Raw genomic sequence first — 16318 nt, 5'->3', positions numbered from 1 at the left:
GAATAAAAGGTCTGGCTAACAAACTGGCCTTTTGGCAGCACTGGCAGAGAGCCAAAGGGTCTTGGAGATCCCAGTTTCATCTGGGCTGTCTTTTCTCCATCCAAAATACAGAAGAATGAACATTGGCTACCAGGACAAGAGCTTGTTGGTATTTTGGCTCAAGAAAGTTGTGGCATTTACTCTGCAATTCAGTTTGCAATGAATGAATCCCCTTCCCAAGCAATGGCCATATCAGATCTCTGCTGGAGGTTCATGGACAACAGGGAGGAAGCGACTTTTGATTTGATTTTGCAAAATGAAGAGCAGTGAAATAACCGAGCTGCAGCAGCGTTCCCTGTCCCCAAGCTGGAGATCAGAAAATTGTTGATAACAACAGAGAAAAGGCAGAAAACGCTCAATAATTTCTCTTCTGGCTTTGGCAAAAGCAGGCTGATGTTCTCATATTGCACAGGGGCAACAAAGTGCTTTCTAGTCCATTAGTAACCTAGGAAGATACTAAATGGCATGGCCTAGGGATAAACATTTTTAAACAGCAGGCTTAGACTAATTTGCTCCCCAGAGTCCCCTAGAAGCAGGGTGAGGAGTGGTGTGGCCTGCTGCTCATCCTCTCTAAAAAGTCCTGGGATTTCTCTCTGATCCCAGAAGACCGGAAAGATGATAATTGCAGGGCAATATTGAAGAAAAGGGGGAAAGAAGAAGAGCTGGAGTGATGCAGCTTAGCCCGGCAGAAAGTGATGCAGGACTGGAAGGATGGAGCGTGGGAAGCTGTCAATATAAATAGATGGCTCATGCAAAATAGGACTTTGCAGATTCGTTCAACTTCATCTGGGGCAAATTGTATTAGATGACCCAGGCAGCTTCACAGATGGAAATATGCTCGTGTGAGGTGCTTTGGTTTGGAATGACGTGGTTATTCTGGTTAAAAAATGAGTATGAGTTATCATTAAAGTGTATGATGGGGAGTGGTGAAGTGATGGATATTGACTGGATGCCAGGTGGGTTGGGACAGGGGTGTTTCTATCCGGGCTCCATGGAGGTCCTCCCAGTCTCCATCCTCCCTGTGCAGCTGGTGCTTAGAGAAAAAAGGACTAGGAAGAGGGAAAACTCAATGATCATTCCCCATATTTCCCCTGCCATAAAGCTTTTCAGGGATAACTCACACCCAAGGTTGTCTTTGGACCCCCCAAAGCGTTCAATGCCATCAGAGGGCACTCACTCTCCATGACACTGCCTGGTCCTTCTTCATTCAACCTACTCGTGTTTTGTCCTCCCTGGCAGTGAATTTTGCAAGGGAATTATGCCCTCTGAGAAAAACTACCTCCTTTGGTTTATCTTTAGCCCAATATTTGAGTGATCTCCAGTTGCATTTTGAGGAAGAGCAAAGAGTCGCATCCACTCATCACTTCATGCCACAGACAGGCACTTTAATCCATTTTAGGCTCTATAGTAGCTAGTCTGAATATGCTTGAAGTTTTGGTGCCTCTCAGGCACTCTGGGAATTAAAAATCATTGTACTAGGCTTTGGTTCCCCTCGTGTGACTCCTCTGCATCTCTACAAGTCACAGGGATACCTGTAAGAGGTGGCCCTGGAGCAGAAGCCATCTCACTGCTGCGATTCCCACCTCTTACGTGGGACACGCCAGCCACTGCCAACCCCAGAGGAGGCAGAATCTCCCCGGGGTAATTCATGCCAAGTACTGCAATCAGCTAATTAGCAAACAAGATCGATTCAAATGAAGTTAACAGTGTCAACAGCTATTATGCAAGCTTGCCTGTGCTGGAGTAAAGCCATCCTGGGAGGATGTGTGAGAGCTGTCGTGGTCAAAAAGCCCTCGCGGATGGGAAATGGGAAGAGGTAAAGGGGATGCAGTGGGGTAACAGTGAAGCTAAGGGGGGGGGAAAAACATTGCTGAGACAAATTAAGGAGGAAAAGCATCAAGACTGGAAAGCAATCCATGTAATTGCTTGCAAATAGGAAGGGGATGACAGGGATGATGCCCACCAGCCAGCCAGGTTGGGATGAGAGGGAGAAGTCAGCTCTTCATGGGGGAAAAATCTGGGCTCCTCTGTAGGGACCCCCCCCAAAAGGAGGGAAGCAGGGGGGAATTCTCCCCTCCCTGGCAATGCCAGGGTCAAACAGCCCGGGAAGAGCTCTGTCCCCCCCGGCCACAGGCATGGTGCAGAGGGCAGGAGGTAACGCTCATCCACATCCTCGACCTGCACCAGCACCAGCTCTGCGATTAAAAATGATTGCCACTTTTGGAACTGAGTTGCCAGGCTGGGCTTGCTTGGGATGCAACGACCTCCCGAGGTGAGTTAGAGCCAGGCTTGCTCCGTTTCTGTCTGTAAGCATCTCCTTTGGGAAATGCAAGCCTGAAACTGGATGGGGCTATCAGGGTGGGACGCGGAGCTCTGGGACCAGCTCCAACCCGGAGCCAAAGGCCAGCATAAAGCCTGTAGAGGCATCGGCTAATCCTCCCTTAAGCCTGCTGTGATGGATTTAAAGGGTGTTTGTGTCGCTCGCCCCCGGGATCAAGATCCTTAGAGGATAAGTGTCCGAAGGAAATGAAGGGATTCTCCTTCCCGCAGTGGCGGGGCATGAAACAGAGACACGGCCCCCACTGGGATGCACTGGGGGGGCTGGTGTTATCTCCTGCACGCTCCCCCTCGGAGGATGCCTGCTGTCATCTTGTGATGGACTTTCGGGCGGGGAGTTTTGCTGCCTGGCTCTGGAGCTGGCAGATGCCCTGGTTTTATCAAGGCAGCTGGCCCGGCGAAACGTTATCCGGCAACCCAAATCTCTGCCTGTCTCTAAAGCCTTGGAGGGGTGAAAAATTGCTTTTCACCCCCATGTCATGGGTGGAGAACTGAAGCAAAAGAATTTCACCCAGGTCCTGTCCTGCCCGGAGCTGGGGCTGGGGCTATAACCACCGGGCTGTCCTATCCAACCTCGACTTCTCTGCTCATTCACATGATGGGAACCATCGCAGGTAAAGCCATTAACACACTTCTGCTTCTTTGCGGGCCAAGGAGGAGGGGAAAAGACATCAACAGATTGATGGGAAAGTTCACTAAAGAAGGAACAATTAAATTTTCCAGCTTTGAGGAATAACCTCTGGGTGGTGGATGCATCCACACAACCCGATGCTGAGATAGCTGTGCAGGCTATGCGGGCATTTGGCATGGGGAGGCTGCTCAGGGATAGCTCGGGTGACTTGTAGGACTTGTTTTTAAAATAAACAGAACCCTTTTATTGCCTGAAACCCCACACCCCCGATGGGAGGAAATGTATTTAACCAAGAAATGCTACCATTAATCACCTCTGGAGCTTGAGACTTTGCTCACGCCTTGGCTGAGGGACTTCTTCCCAAAGCCATGTACCCACCTCCCGTGATGCTGGGCACAACCCAATCCTGCTTGGAGCCGGAGCGGGTCCTTTGCCACCGGGCTGGCTGGTCCTACTCGCCCAGCACGTCGCAATAAGTGGGAAATAATCCCTCCTTTCTTTTCCGGCTATCAGGAATGCACCACACCTGGTGCCCCTCAGGGAGTGTTTGCAGTCCTGGCGGGCGCCTGGACTGGATTGTTTGCCCAGGGATTATTATTTTTTTTAATATTAAAAGCTAATTTGGGCCCCTGAGAGCGTGGAGGGGAAGACAAAGCCCTTGGCTGGCACTGAGGAATGTGGGTTGGTTTGGCCGGTCCTGGCTGCGTCGCACAGCCCTCCTGAGCTGCAGATCACAGGTGAGATGAGTTTGTTTGGGCTCTGCTGGAAAACAGACTGGTCGTTGCCTGGCGGGGGGATTACCCGCCCCAAACACGTGCAGGTTGCACATTCACTGCTTTAGCCACAAGATCAAGTTTCAAAATAACTCATCATAGTCCCCAGTTTAGTTCCCACTCAGTACAATTCCTTACCATTGCTTCCCTGGGCTCGGGGGGCTGCAACTCAGTCCAGCAGAGGGAAACTGAGGTCTGCAGGGTTAAGGAACATGCTAAAGTCCACACGAAATGCCAGTAGCAGAGCACGAAACAGAGAATGAACTTTCCACTCGCTTAACACCACTAAACCCACTCCTGGCTGTTGGGGACATCCTGATCCCCAAAGAGATCAACCCCTGGGGTCTGCAAATGCAACTGCAACTGCATCCCGGCTTGGAAAACCACCGGGAGGGAGGAAGAGTGTAGCAGCAGGGAGGAAGAGCGCAGCAGCCCGCAGATCGAAGGAAAGAGGAGAGCAAAATCCTGCTGCGCAATGGCTGGCCGGGGACCAGCTCGGCAGCAGTGATTTATTATTTACATTACAGGAGGAGCTGGAAGCCGTGGAGAACATCAGGGTCTCCCTGAGACTGGCACGAGAGCCGTGCTTTATGGGCTGTATTCGGCTTGCTCCCGGAGATGGGTATTTATGCCCTTGCTGAGCTGAAACTGGGTGGAGCTGTGGCTTCTCTTAGAGGCTTTTTGAGAAATGTATTTATCTGAGGAGAGAAAAATTTGAGCCAAGCACAGGTCCTGGTCGTTCCCAGAGCCCCCCTGCCCTGGGCAGGGAGAGCAGGACCACCGTGCGTGGGAGAGGAGAGCCGTGGGAGCTGGGGAGCTGCTCTGTGCAGGGCAGGGGGATGTGGGGGTGCAGCTTTGCCCATCCCAGCCCAGCAGCCCTGATGGTTTTGGGGATGTTTTCATCCTCTCCTTTCTGTCTTGGCCTCTCTGAGCCACCCTGAGGAGCCATCCCAGCTGCCTCCCGTTACAGAGACAGCCCTCCCTGCCTTTCCACCCCGCAGCTTGGAGTAATCACCCCGGGTGGACAACAGCAGGGCAAGATACACGGTCCGGCCAAAACAAACACCAACATGTCCCTGTCCCCTGTCCCCTCTCTCCCATCCCCTTGGAATTCCTTGCATCCCTTGACGCAGAAGACCCCACTGCAGGGAAATGTCTGAGGTGGGATGGCCGGTCCTCCCATCCCCAACATCTCAGGTGGGATGGCTTGGCTGTTACTCCAAGTGCTTGCGAAGGGCAGAGCAGAGGATGTAATGAAGGCAACGGTCCATGGGGAGTGGAACGAGCTTGTACTAGATCAGCTGATATAATTAGAAAGCAGGGACAAGGAGATGAGCTCCTGTGCCCGAAAGCTGGTCTGTTTTTTCCAGCTCCAGCAGCTGGGCTAATAAAAGCTCTGACCTCCCCTTGTGCATCATCTCCAGCGCGTGTCTGCAGGGTACTGCGATGGCTGTGAGCTCGGGGACGAGCTCCCATCCTTCAATGTTTCCAGGGTTGGGGCATCTACAACCTCTCTGGGCAACATCTACCACCATCAGTTCAGCCAGTACCTCTTGCCCCCCTTACCCTGGGCCCACCAAGAATGGGCAGTGTTAGTCCTTCCCAAAAACCACGCAGCTGGGGATGCTCACCCAGTTGACTTTGCCTACCAGTTTCATGCCCAGGGTTGTCTCTCTGCGTGCTTTGGTTCAGGCAAGAACCCCAAAATGGCCCCAAAATGACAACCCTCTTGCAAGACCCTCAGGCTATGTTCTCTGGTGATGGTGGGCAGGAGCTGGTGGATTTGCATGGGAACATCTCCGCCAAATCCCAACTGCGCAAGCCAGGGCTTCCCTGTGAAAGGAGGAACTTGCTGAGAGATCTCCATTCATCTGCAAACCCACCTTGTCTCCTCTGCAGCACTTAGTTCCTAATAACCCCCCAAAACTTGTAAACTGGCCTCACAGCAAGGGTTTAGCAGGATTTAGCGCCAGGAAAACAGGAAAACCCTGGCCACCTGGAGAGTGCAGACCATGACCGGGCAGACAGGGGCAAGCAATGTCCCTGCTGAATTTATGGGACATAGCCACCCGGTTTGGAGAGGAAGAGGTCCAATGTTCCCTGCTGCTTGGCCTTGGGGCTGGAGGGAAGGAAACATGGAGAAACACTGAGCGATATAAGGTCTACAACAAGGTATGTTGAAAACCTGTGCCTATACAGAAGAGCAGTTCTATAGGTATATAGGAGAGGCGCATCGATGCAGAATGAAACCCAAGTGAGTGCACTAGGCTTGCTTTCACCTCCCCTGCAAAATAAACACCCCCATCCCATCCTCCTTCCCAATTTGACCCTGGCAGACATGGATCTGGCAGGCATTGGTCTGCTTGTGGAGCTTCCCAGCAGGGAACCAGTTTCCCCCCAGGATTCACTAGGTGCTGGACACACAGTCAGAAACTGCTTATCCCAGTTTTTTTTTCCTGGCTTGGATCATTATTATTGTTACCGGTGCTGGGCTTCCAAAGGAAAACATGTCTTTGGGCCACATACCAAGGGATTTGGTTAATTCGTCACCCGCAGACGCACATATATTTATTTAAAAGCGCCTCTTGTTATGTTACTTGGCAACTTCTGAGCCTGTGTATTTCTCCAGCTGATAAATATTTGTGAGGCTGGTTGTGTGAAGAGTGGCATGTGTTAATAATATGATCATCTTTCTTCTGAGCTTCCTACAAAGAGAACAGGCTCTGTAACATCAGTCTAAACCTGGAGCATCTCGCTGGCCCACGATCAGGATTTGGCCCCAAAAGAAAGGGAGGGTTGCTTGTCTCCATACTGGTGTGAGGATGAGGTGTATGAGTTCATTTTGCGTCGACAAATGCTGCAGTTCAGACTCCAGCAGCACCCACTGGGACCAGCTGAGGACCAAAAGGCTAGAGATGGCTGTTGGGTGGGTGGTGGGAGCGGGGAGGATGCTAAAGGGCATGCAGGGGCTCAGAAAGCAACCAGAAAAAAATCATGGAGCAAAAGGGAAAGCTCAGATCATTGAATAAATCCCATAACTGCCAACTGCTGGAGGCTGGGAGAGTTTCTCTGATGTCTGAGCTAGCCCAGGCTGCTGTAGGTGTAGCCATCCTGGATTCTTATGTGCACGAGAGCTGCCCATGGTCTACATCCTCCAGTGAGGCTCTGGCTGCTGAAGGCATGTTATCCCATGCCCCCCCCCCCCCCGCCTTTCATCCAAAGGAAACCCCAAAATGCTTCCAGCTGCCGTGACTACTCCAAAACTCGATGCGCACAGGTAAGAAGGAAGGTGCCAGCCATGGCAGCAGTCAATGGGGAGGAGGTGGAAGGCAGAGACCTGGCCACCAGGTCTCATCTTGGGTTGAACGCCAGCAAGGCTCAGACAGAACTTGTCCTTCTGACTCAGGAGCCAGATAAAACCAGCAGGATCCACATATTCACTGCAAAAACAACTTTGCGAGGAGGAAACTCAGCTAAGATCACAGGGAGCCTGATTTCAAGCCTTGCAGCAACTCCGCTGAGACGAAGCAGGAGCTTCTGCAGCTCCTCCGCCAGGTCAAGGGGACTTTCAGCTCCCTCTGCCAGGAGAGCTCTTGGCTCCAGCCAACCCTGGATTATAAGGCATAAGCCATCTCCCTCTTTCCTGATAGCTGCTTTAACACTTGTGTTTGCTCTCCTTGCTGTTTCAGGAGCTACGTGGACCTTCTTGCACCCCTGGAAGGTGAACCTCCTCCTGGCTGTGTTCTCCCTGCCTGGTCCCCTCCTGTTCTGGGACCACCACTGTGAGGGTCTCAGGAGAGATGTCCTTCTCACCCACCACCCCACCAAGATGTGTTCCCGCAGGAACAGCGGGAAAAGGCAAAAGTCCAGCCCTTGGCTTCCAAAAAATGGGGGGTGTCGGCATGGTCCTTTCCCCCCACGATGGTGTGTGGGGCCACGGGGCAATGGGAGAGCTGAATTTCGGGTGCGACATTGCTCCCTGCCGGGAACTGGCTTATTGCAGGGTCTCAAAGAGCTCGGACCACCACCACCTCCAGGATGGAGCATCACAGCCTACCTGTGGCTCCTGGTGCCACCATGTCCTGTACGAAAAGGACTCCCAGGCTGCGGGAAGCACAACCAAAGGAGGAATCCAGCGACCCAGCGTGGGGATAAAGGCTTTACCCACGGAGGAGAAGCGTGGGTGAGCCAGAGGTTCTGGAGGGGGGTGCCTGCCTGCACCCCCCAGCCTGTGGGGCAGGGACATCTGGGCTCCTGGACGCGTGCCTCCATTTCACTTTCAGAGCCCTCAAATAATAACCGTGTTTGCCAGCTCCTGTGACAAGAATGACTAATGGGGAAAGATCCTCGGCGAAGGGAAACAAGAAATCTCCTCACTTCACCCTTTGTTTGCTGAATTTCTCTGACAGCCCCGGGGCATGGCTGGGCTTTCCTTGGTGTGCTCAGTTCCCCTTCATGAGAAAGCAGATTTTAAGCCCTACAACAGCTCCAGCAACACCCTCTTAACTCTTAAGCTTCCCCGTCGGGACATGACTCCCTTCAGAAACTTTTTGCAGCCCGGTTTGTCCAGATTCCTGCTCCACGCCGAGTTATCATGCAGCGAGTGCCTCTGCTGATGTAACGTGGTTTTCACAGCGCATTTGGAAACCACCCTCCCCATCTGCCTTTTTTTGCAAGGCAGGGGACCGTCTTTCCTCCTCTGGGGAGGGATGGGCGATCAAGAGATGCCCTCATTTTGCACCATGACATGGTAATGCCCCTGCGATGGATGCCGCAGTGGGTGCCCAGGGCTGATGCTGCAGCCCCCATGGAGGCTGGGGTTCTCCCAGTCCCATCTCTGGAAGGAAAAGCTGCTGCTGCCTCCCAAATATTTAGGGTCCCGCGATCAGATATTGGACTTTCAACTGCTTTTCTACCTCCTCCTTTTGGATGTGGGGGCTGGGGATTCGTCCCTTAGGACATCAGCCCAGTGACCCAGCAAAGAAGAGTTCAAGGAGGAGGGAGTCTCGTCCCTGTATGGAGCCCGTGCAGCCACACACACCGCCGCACCGCTTTTTAAATGCCCACCCCTGCAGCAGCGAGCCAACGGGGGAAATTTCAGCCCCTCCACACATTCCTCCTCTGCCCCATTGTCATCACAAGGCCAACGCTCCCAGGACAACGTGCCTGGTTCCCTTGCGGGAGCCTGGACACCGCAGACGGGGAATCGCACCGCTCTGGCATTTCCACGCCTGTTTTCAGACCATTCGCCTCCCAACCTTTGCAGAAAATAAATTCCCCGGCCAGGCTGAACTTGGATGACAGCATCGCATGCTATATATAGCCACGGCAGATCACTGCTCGAACCGGGGCCACACATAAACAAACCGCACGGTTCCCTGCGTGGAGAGGGGACGGGCGAACGAACCGCACGTGATGGAGGAGCCTCCCACCCCCGGCTGCTTGAGACCGGGCTTGCTTTTTGATCCTACACCCTCTTTTAATGCCAGCATCTCCCTCGAGGGCTCAGCTGCTGGCGTAATCCTCTGCCCGAGCGGGTTTGTGGATGAAGGATGTGCTGGAGGGTGTTGAAAGCAAAGCACGGAAGAGCTAAGGGAGTTGCCAAAGGTTATCCCGCGGGGCAAGTGGCATCCCCTGGCTTGAATTACACCCTCTGACTCCCAGCTTGAAATAAAGAAGCTGTTGGCGTCACCCCTCTCGTGTACTGCGACGTGGGGCAGAAAATACCAGCACAGCCCCACTACAGCATCTGCCCGCCCCTCCTGCCTCCACTCCACGTCTCTCTGCAGCCCTCCCGCTTGGCATCTGCCTGCTCCTCTCCCTGCCTGACCCTCTGCCGTGGTGCACGGAGCTGCACGGGGCGCAGAGCAGGGGGAAGAGGGTGTCAATGTGCAGGGGGTACCCACGCCTGGCTCACCTGGCAGGCCTTGTCCTCCTTCCCCAGCTCCCCACGCGCGCGTGGGGAAGAGGCGAGGGACGTTCGGGAGGCTGTGGAGCATCCAACAGCCCGACGCTCTCCTCCGGAGCGGAGGGACCGGTTGGCCTTGGGGGGCAGCTCGCAGCCACAGGTCCCCAGGCTCTCTCACCTCGGCTCTGAGGGGTGGATGGGGGTGGCAGAGGGGGTCCCTGCGCTCCCCTCCGGGCACAACCGCATCCCCGGATGGGGCTCTCTGCTGCAGTGCAGCAGCTCCAGCCCCGCTCTTTCCCGGGGAGCTGGCAGAGGGGATGCCTGCCTTCATCCTTCCTTCATCACGACACCCTCTCCAGCTGTTCCAAACCCAGCTGCAGGGCCGGCAAGCGGGACGAGCCGTCGGGATGAGCGGCGACTCGCTCCTCTCCTGCTCGGGGATGGAGCCCGTGGGCACCCCGGGGAGCAGAGGGCGATGGGGTGGGTTTGCACCCACAGCCCCCGCCGGCGTGCACCCATGGCTTGGGGGTTGCAACGGGTTGGGGGGGGGGGGGGGGGGCAACACTCGATGCCCGCATCCTTGCAAAGCCGGGGAGGCATCGGTGTTTCCTTGGGTGAAGTCCCAAGCGGGGAGCCCCATGTCGTGACGTCCCCCCATGTCCTCCCTCCCTCCTTCCCCGCCGCTGCTGGGCGAGGGCCACCCAGTACCGAGGCAGATGACATAATTCCCAGCAACTGCACGTTAATCACTCGGCCGCCAGCAACCTCCTTTGCTTGAATCCCACCCCCCATCCCCAGCCACCGCTCCCCTCCCTGACATCACCGCAAAAGAAATAAAGAAATAAATAAAAGAAGCTGAGGAAGGGGTGGAGGGGGAATAACCTGATCCTGCCGGGCACTGGCAAACAGGTCTGCTCCCCCCCCCCCCCCCCCCACACACACACCCCCTTCCCCACCTTGCACTCTATTTTTGGGTGCTGTCATATCCAAATGGCCCCGCGGGGCCAAATCCAGGCAGCTGCGACTTTAGGCACAAACAAGCCTTCCTCCCCTCTACCTCCCCAGAAATCGGCGCTGGCAGCCCATCCTCCACCCCCCCCCCCTTCCCCAAAATCTTCTCCCCCCCCCCCCCCCCCCCGCCCCCATCCCCAAATTATATCTGGGTGGGTGATTCAGGCGAGCGAAGCTCCAGCATCAGGTCCCCCCCCCCCCCCCCCCCGGCCACCTTTCTCCCACCCTCCAGGGACCCCCCCTCCTTGTCACCCCAGTCCCCCCCTCCTCCCAGTACCCTCTTCCCAGTTCCTTCCCACCCTGAGCCTTACTCTTGGCGGGGATGCTGGGGAGTGTGTGTGGGGGGGCTCTGGCCGGTCCCCGGCGCGATGGGCAGCGATGGGCAGCGATGGGTAGACTGGGACCAGCTTGGGAATCACACGGCGTTGATTGCGCAGCCGGGTGGCCGCTCCCGTCCGAGGGGTCTCATCTCATTTTGTCCTGTGTCACCACCACGACACACACACACACACACACACACACATATACACACGTACACACACACACACACTCACACACACACTCTCACTCACTCGCAGCCACGTTTCCCCCCCCTTCTTGCGGCAAACGGCGGCCAACCCCAACCCCACCCCCTGTCAAAGCAGCAGCCTAACAGCGAGGAAGGGAAGGATGGAGGGAGGATCTGCTCGCCTTCCCTTTAACTCTTCCCTCGCCAACCCCCCCATTCCCCCCCCCCCCCCAGGACTGAGCTTTGCCGGGTCAGGCCATGTCGCTGGCTGGGGATGGTGGGATGCTTCATGGATACCCCCAGGGACAAGGGATATTTGGGGGCTGGGGGGGGGGGGGGGGGCTTGGTTCCGTCCCCCCCGCACCTCTCCGTGTCCCGTAAACAAGAGTTTGTCCCCCCCCCAGTACAGCTTAGCCCCCCATATTACCCCACGCAGTGGGTCAGAGGAGGTGTGGGGTGTCTCGGGGTCACGGCTGGTGTTTGGGGGGGGGCACGGGCAGCCCCACGGCGTGTGGCTGGGGGGGGGGGAGCTATGTCTGTCTGCTTGCGTCCACCTTGAGACCGTGAAAAAAAAAAAACCATTTTGGCCCTTGGCTCCCCGCCACCTCCAGGAGCAGAGCTCTTTGGGGTGGCACAGCCTGAACCCCTGGGGTTCCCAGTGGGGCTGGGAACAGGAAATAAAGACGATGTGGGAGATGAAAGCTTCTCTTCCCACCCCACAGAGAGATCAAGGATCTGAGCTAACAGAAGGAGCAAACTCCCCAAACTCCCTCTTACACAGATTAGCTAGAAAAGGGACATGCAAATGGCACGCAGATTTGGCCAAGGACTCAAACCGAAGGCAAGGCAGCTCCTGACATTGGTGTTGTGTGGAGTTGCCTTCTCCAAGGAGAAACGAGAGTTGCCGGAGGGAAAAGGAAAATAAAAGGCTCACGATGCTATCCATGGAGAGGAGCTCCCACTCATGGAGAGGTCGGTGGCTTCACCCCGGCGCTGGGGTTGCTGCAGGAGGGTTAGGTCCTGCAACACACACTGTCAAGCTCCAGTTCTCTTCTTGGCCCCTTCCATGGATGTGCGGTGGTTACACTACTCCTGCTCTCCTGTCGAGAGGGGGAGAAGAGGCAGGAGTTGCCGCCACATATTTCTGCTGCTTTCCTGTGAAATGGCAGGTCAGGTAAATAATTATTCCTGCTAATAACACCAGACAGGCACTTGACTGCTCCCACAGAATTGCAGGCTGTGAGTATCTCTCTGCATAGGTTGTTGCTGGCAGAGCTCCAGGGGCTGTGTGTGATCCTCCTTGGATGGAAAGGGCAACTGAGGCCCTCTGACTTACTTGTAGTCACCTTTGGGGACCAGGATTGGAGCCTGGGACGAAGCCGTCTCTCCTGTGAGTGGGACTCTGCTGCTTCCCACCAGCACTGCCAAGCAATGGAGCAGTGCAGATCCTGCACGGAGAACTGGGTGGTCCCTCTGGCTGTTAAATCTGGCAGGGGGCTGGCGACAGGGGATGGAGAAGGTCAAGTCAGACGCGTCTGCTGGGACCGCCCCACCAGAAATGAAGACGTGCCCAGGACCCGGCAGGATTACCCCTGTCCATGCAATGCAGCCCCTTGCTCAAAGGCAGCCTGGTCTCCTCTGAGCAGGGCGGTGCAGCCTCTTTCAGGGGACGTGCGAGGGTATGGGGTGTCTCACACGTGAGCTTCCCACGCTGCTGCCAGCCTCAGACGAACCCGTCTCCCATCATCACCTGGCCACACGCCTCCAGGATTGAGCACCAACACTGAGACAGATGCACCCAAGGGGAGATGGGCTCCAGCACTCCTCCCCGACCCTCCGTGGGGCACTGGGGTGCTCCCGGACACCCTGAGGGGATGGGAGAGGATGAAGAAGGAATCTGCATGTGTCCCCCCACTTAATGACGGGACATGCCTAGGCTGGGGCAAGGCTAGTTTTGTAGCTGAGAGGATGCTCCGATGATGTTGCAGCTCCACCAGGTCAGCCCAGCATCCTATCCCCAGCGGCAGCTGTACATGGACACCCAAGGAAAAGCAAAACCAGGACAATATTTCCTCCTAACAGTCTCCAACCATGGGTTTCCAGAGGGTGAGCTGTCTACAAAGAACACCCAGGCGGAGCAAGGGCCCGATGGATGTACCCTTGATGGCTGGAGCAGCAGCATTTCCCAGCTTCTCTTCCCCACTGACACGAAGGAGAGTTTTTTGCAGGGTCCAGACCTCCGCGAGGGCTAAGAGCCCTTCACGAGCTGTGTGTGTCCCCACTGAGTCCGTCCTCACTGCCAGGCGTTGTCTCCTTCAGCAGGGGTTGAAGCCCAGAGCCTGTAGGACACTTCACATGGTTTGGGTTCACACAGCACTGTCCTCCTCTCCCATTTCAACTGCTGAGTCTTTTTATAAGGATTATCCTGGGGCTCGTGTTGGGGCAGCAGGTTTTCTGCTCTCCTCTTCTACGCCACTGTTGATCCCTTTCCAAGAAGTGCTTGGAGATGTCATCATTTTCTACGGCAGACCAGGATGAGCGCTTTCTCCAGAGGACATTGCTGTGCCTCTGCTCCTTGTCCTCATCACGGCCCGCTAACATCTCAAGTGGACTTTGTTTTCCTTTATTTGCTGAGTGTTTTGTGTGTCTTGATGTGGTTATCATGCTCCAGCCGTCAGATTGTAGCGAGTCCCAGGGAGAAGGTGCCAACTTTAACATATGCCTGAACAGTTCTTTTCAGACATATACAAACTGGAACAATGCCTTGCTGAGAATATGCTTGTTGATGCAATTTGCCAACTGTGGTTTCAGATCTGCTCTTTTCAGCAAGTACCAACTATTTGTAGACAGTGCAAAATCTTGGATAGCCGGGGACTGATGGGGTCTCTGGAAGTCTCTCTCCAGGCATGGAGGAACCAGGAGGGAAGACAACCTAGGGCTGAGTGAAGATCTCCATGAGCATCACAAATAATGTTCAGATAAAACACTTTGCCTCCAAGAACCTCGGTCCTTTTTCCCTCTGCTTTAGGAAGTGGCCCTCACTGGACAGGCACTCTGGTTTCTCTACCACACGAACCATGAACACGTTCTCACCTTGTGTAAGCAGGACTTTGCTCAACTCCTCACATCGCCTGAGCTCAAACATCCTCTGGTGCCTCCTCCATCAGTGGCGCTCATCATTCAGGTAGGACATCATTGGGACGTGATTCTAGTGCACCTGGACCTCAGGCTGCCCGGCACAGAGCCAACCGGGGTTTCTCTGCTCCAGCATGTCCTCGGAAACAGGACTGACAAACCTCGGCGGGTAGCTGGACTCTCCCTAACTTCTTCCCATGGACTTGCAGACACCATGGCAACGTTTTAAAGAAGGGTTGGAAGATGATAACAAGGTGGGTCTGGGGTTGTGTCTAAGGAGATGGGCAAGAGATGTTTTCTCACCACCATCCATTAGGATGTGGCTCTGCCCTTGCCCACGTATCTGCCTTCAGCTTGCGAACTCCCAGGGCACGGATCACGTCCTGTTCTTTGCTGATGAAACACTCCGTCAGCTGGTAGCACTGGATGTGGAAATGTCGACGCGTCGGTCCAAGAGCGGGAGGGTCAGCGCTTGAACTGCCTGTTCTCCGTGGAGGACTGCCAAAGGCATATGTGTTTAAGACAGCAAATAATCAAGAGACCATTGTTCATAGCAACCTCAGTGGAAATATTTTTGTGTGTGTGTGTGTGTGTGTGTGTGTGTATGTGCTGGCATCCAATTTGGCAATGGTTACTCAGCACAAGTGGGCGGCCTGTCCCTTTCAGCTGGAGTCTCCTCCTCCTCACAGGGACCCAGAAGACGGATGAAACTAGAACAGATGGTTTGGGGGTGCTCAGAAATACCAATGCCAAGGGCTGTCTCATCACCAGCTAGAGCTTCATGGCATGCTGAACATGCTCAAGACCAAAGAGGTCTTTCCAAGTAAGGGGGGGCACAGGAGGCTGCCAGCAACTCTTGGAGATATTGATGGTTTCAGCTTTTGGTTGGAATTTGAGGCGAAGGAGCAGAAATTAAGATCTTTGGGGTATCACACAAAGTATGGGGTTCTGTGTCAAGTCTTCCATCCCCGAGTCCAAGGGAATTTGAAGCACTGATGCTGAAGGGACACTGAGAGAGGCCATGCTGGTTTTGCTAGGAAAAAGTCTAGGGCTTTCTCCAAGTAAGAATCCAAGGATGCAAGCTGGAGAGTTGGCCAAGACAGGCATGCTCCAGATTATCTCCCCTTTGAGTGCCACACAAGCTCTGCCACAGTCGTTCAGTGGAGAAACTCCCAGACTCCCATTGAAAGCTTCGCTGCAGCTCTCATCCCCACAGAAGTGAATGGAGAGATTTGTCCTAACCTCCGTACCCCTCCACAGCTCCCGGCATTTCATTTTCTCTGAAGCAACACGCTGCCACTAGAATCAGCTGAGATGAAACCGAGCTGGCTCCTACACACCTTGAGAGCTTAGGCAGGGTTGCTTCCCACACAGTGTCTTTCACCCAAATTAAACAGCTTTCAGCTGAGCTCTGCCATCCATCATGCCAACCCGCAGGCAGAGCTCAGTTTTGGCACCTTTCTACACCCTCGGGTTCATGTTCAGCGGGGAAAGATTGGGGACCTTTTTTTTGTGAATGTGTTGCAAGGGGCGTGCAGTCAAGGAGGCTACAGGACCATCCTTGAAATCACGCTGAAATCGGTGGGAGTCTGATAGTTGTTAAAGATAGCAAAGACCTGTGTATCAAGGGCTATTTTCACACTGCCTGCTACAGCGTTCAGTATTCAAGGGGGCAAGGATGGATGTAGAGTACCTGCTCCCCAAAGCTGTGTCCTTCCACAAGGAGGGAATCACTGGGTTTCTGCAGAAAAAAAACCCCGTAGACCTTGATACAGCATCAAAGAAAATAACAGCTGATGTTACAAGGACTTTGCTGGCCTGGGACTGAGCTTCATTAAGGCACCCGGCTTCGGAAGAGTGAATGCACTCGCTCTTTGTCAGCGGTGGTTGGGTGTCATTCAGCTGACCATACCTTGGTGCCTACATCAACGCCAGGTGGGCAGATCTCCAAGCTGCATTGGCTGTATTGATCTGAG

General features: G+C 54.6%; 1 protein-coding gene across 3 annotated transcripts in view; it reads right to left on the bottom strand.

The window, feature by feature from the left end:
• Nucleotides 1-11292, bottom strand: part of LZTS3 (leucine zipper tumor suppressor family member 3) — a 55275-nt gene extending 43983 nt beyond the window's left edge. For 2 of the 3 annotated variants that reach the window (XM_030012150.2, XM_030012171.2), the window contains exon 1: nucleotides 11011-11292. The gene's annotated coding sequence lies outside the window, so the exon portion shown is untranslated. The remainder of the gene's footprint in view (nucleotides 1-11010) is intronic. The other variant, XM_030012159.2, reaches the window with a different exon arrangement.
• Nucleotides 11293-16318: the final 5026 nt, after the last annotated feature.

This window comes from Aquila chrysaetos, chromosome 1, assembly GCF_900496995.4.
Source record: "Aquila chrysaetos chrysaetos chromosome 1, bAquChr1.4, whole genome shotgun sequence".
Lineage (NCBI taxonomy): Eukaryota > Metazoa > Chordata > Aves > Accipitriformes > Accipitridae > Aquila > Aquila chrysaetos.
This window is presented reverse-complemented; position numbering and strand designations above follow the sequence as displayed.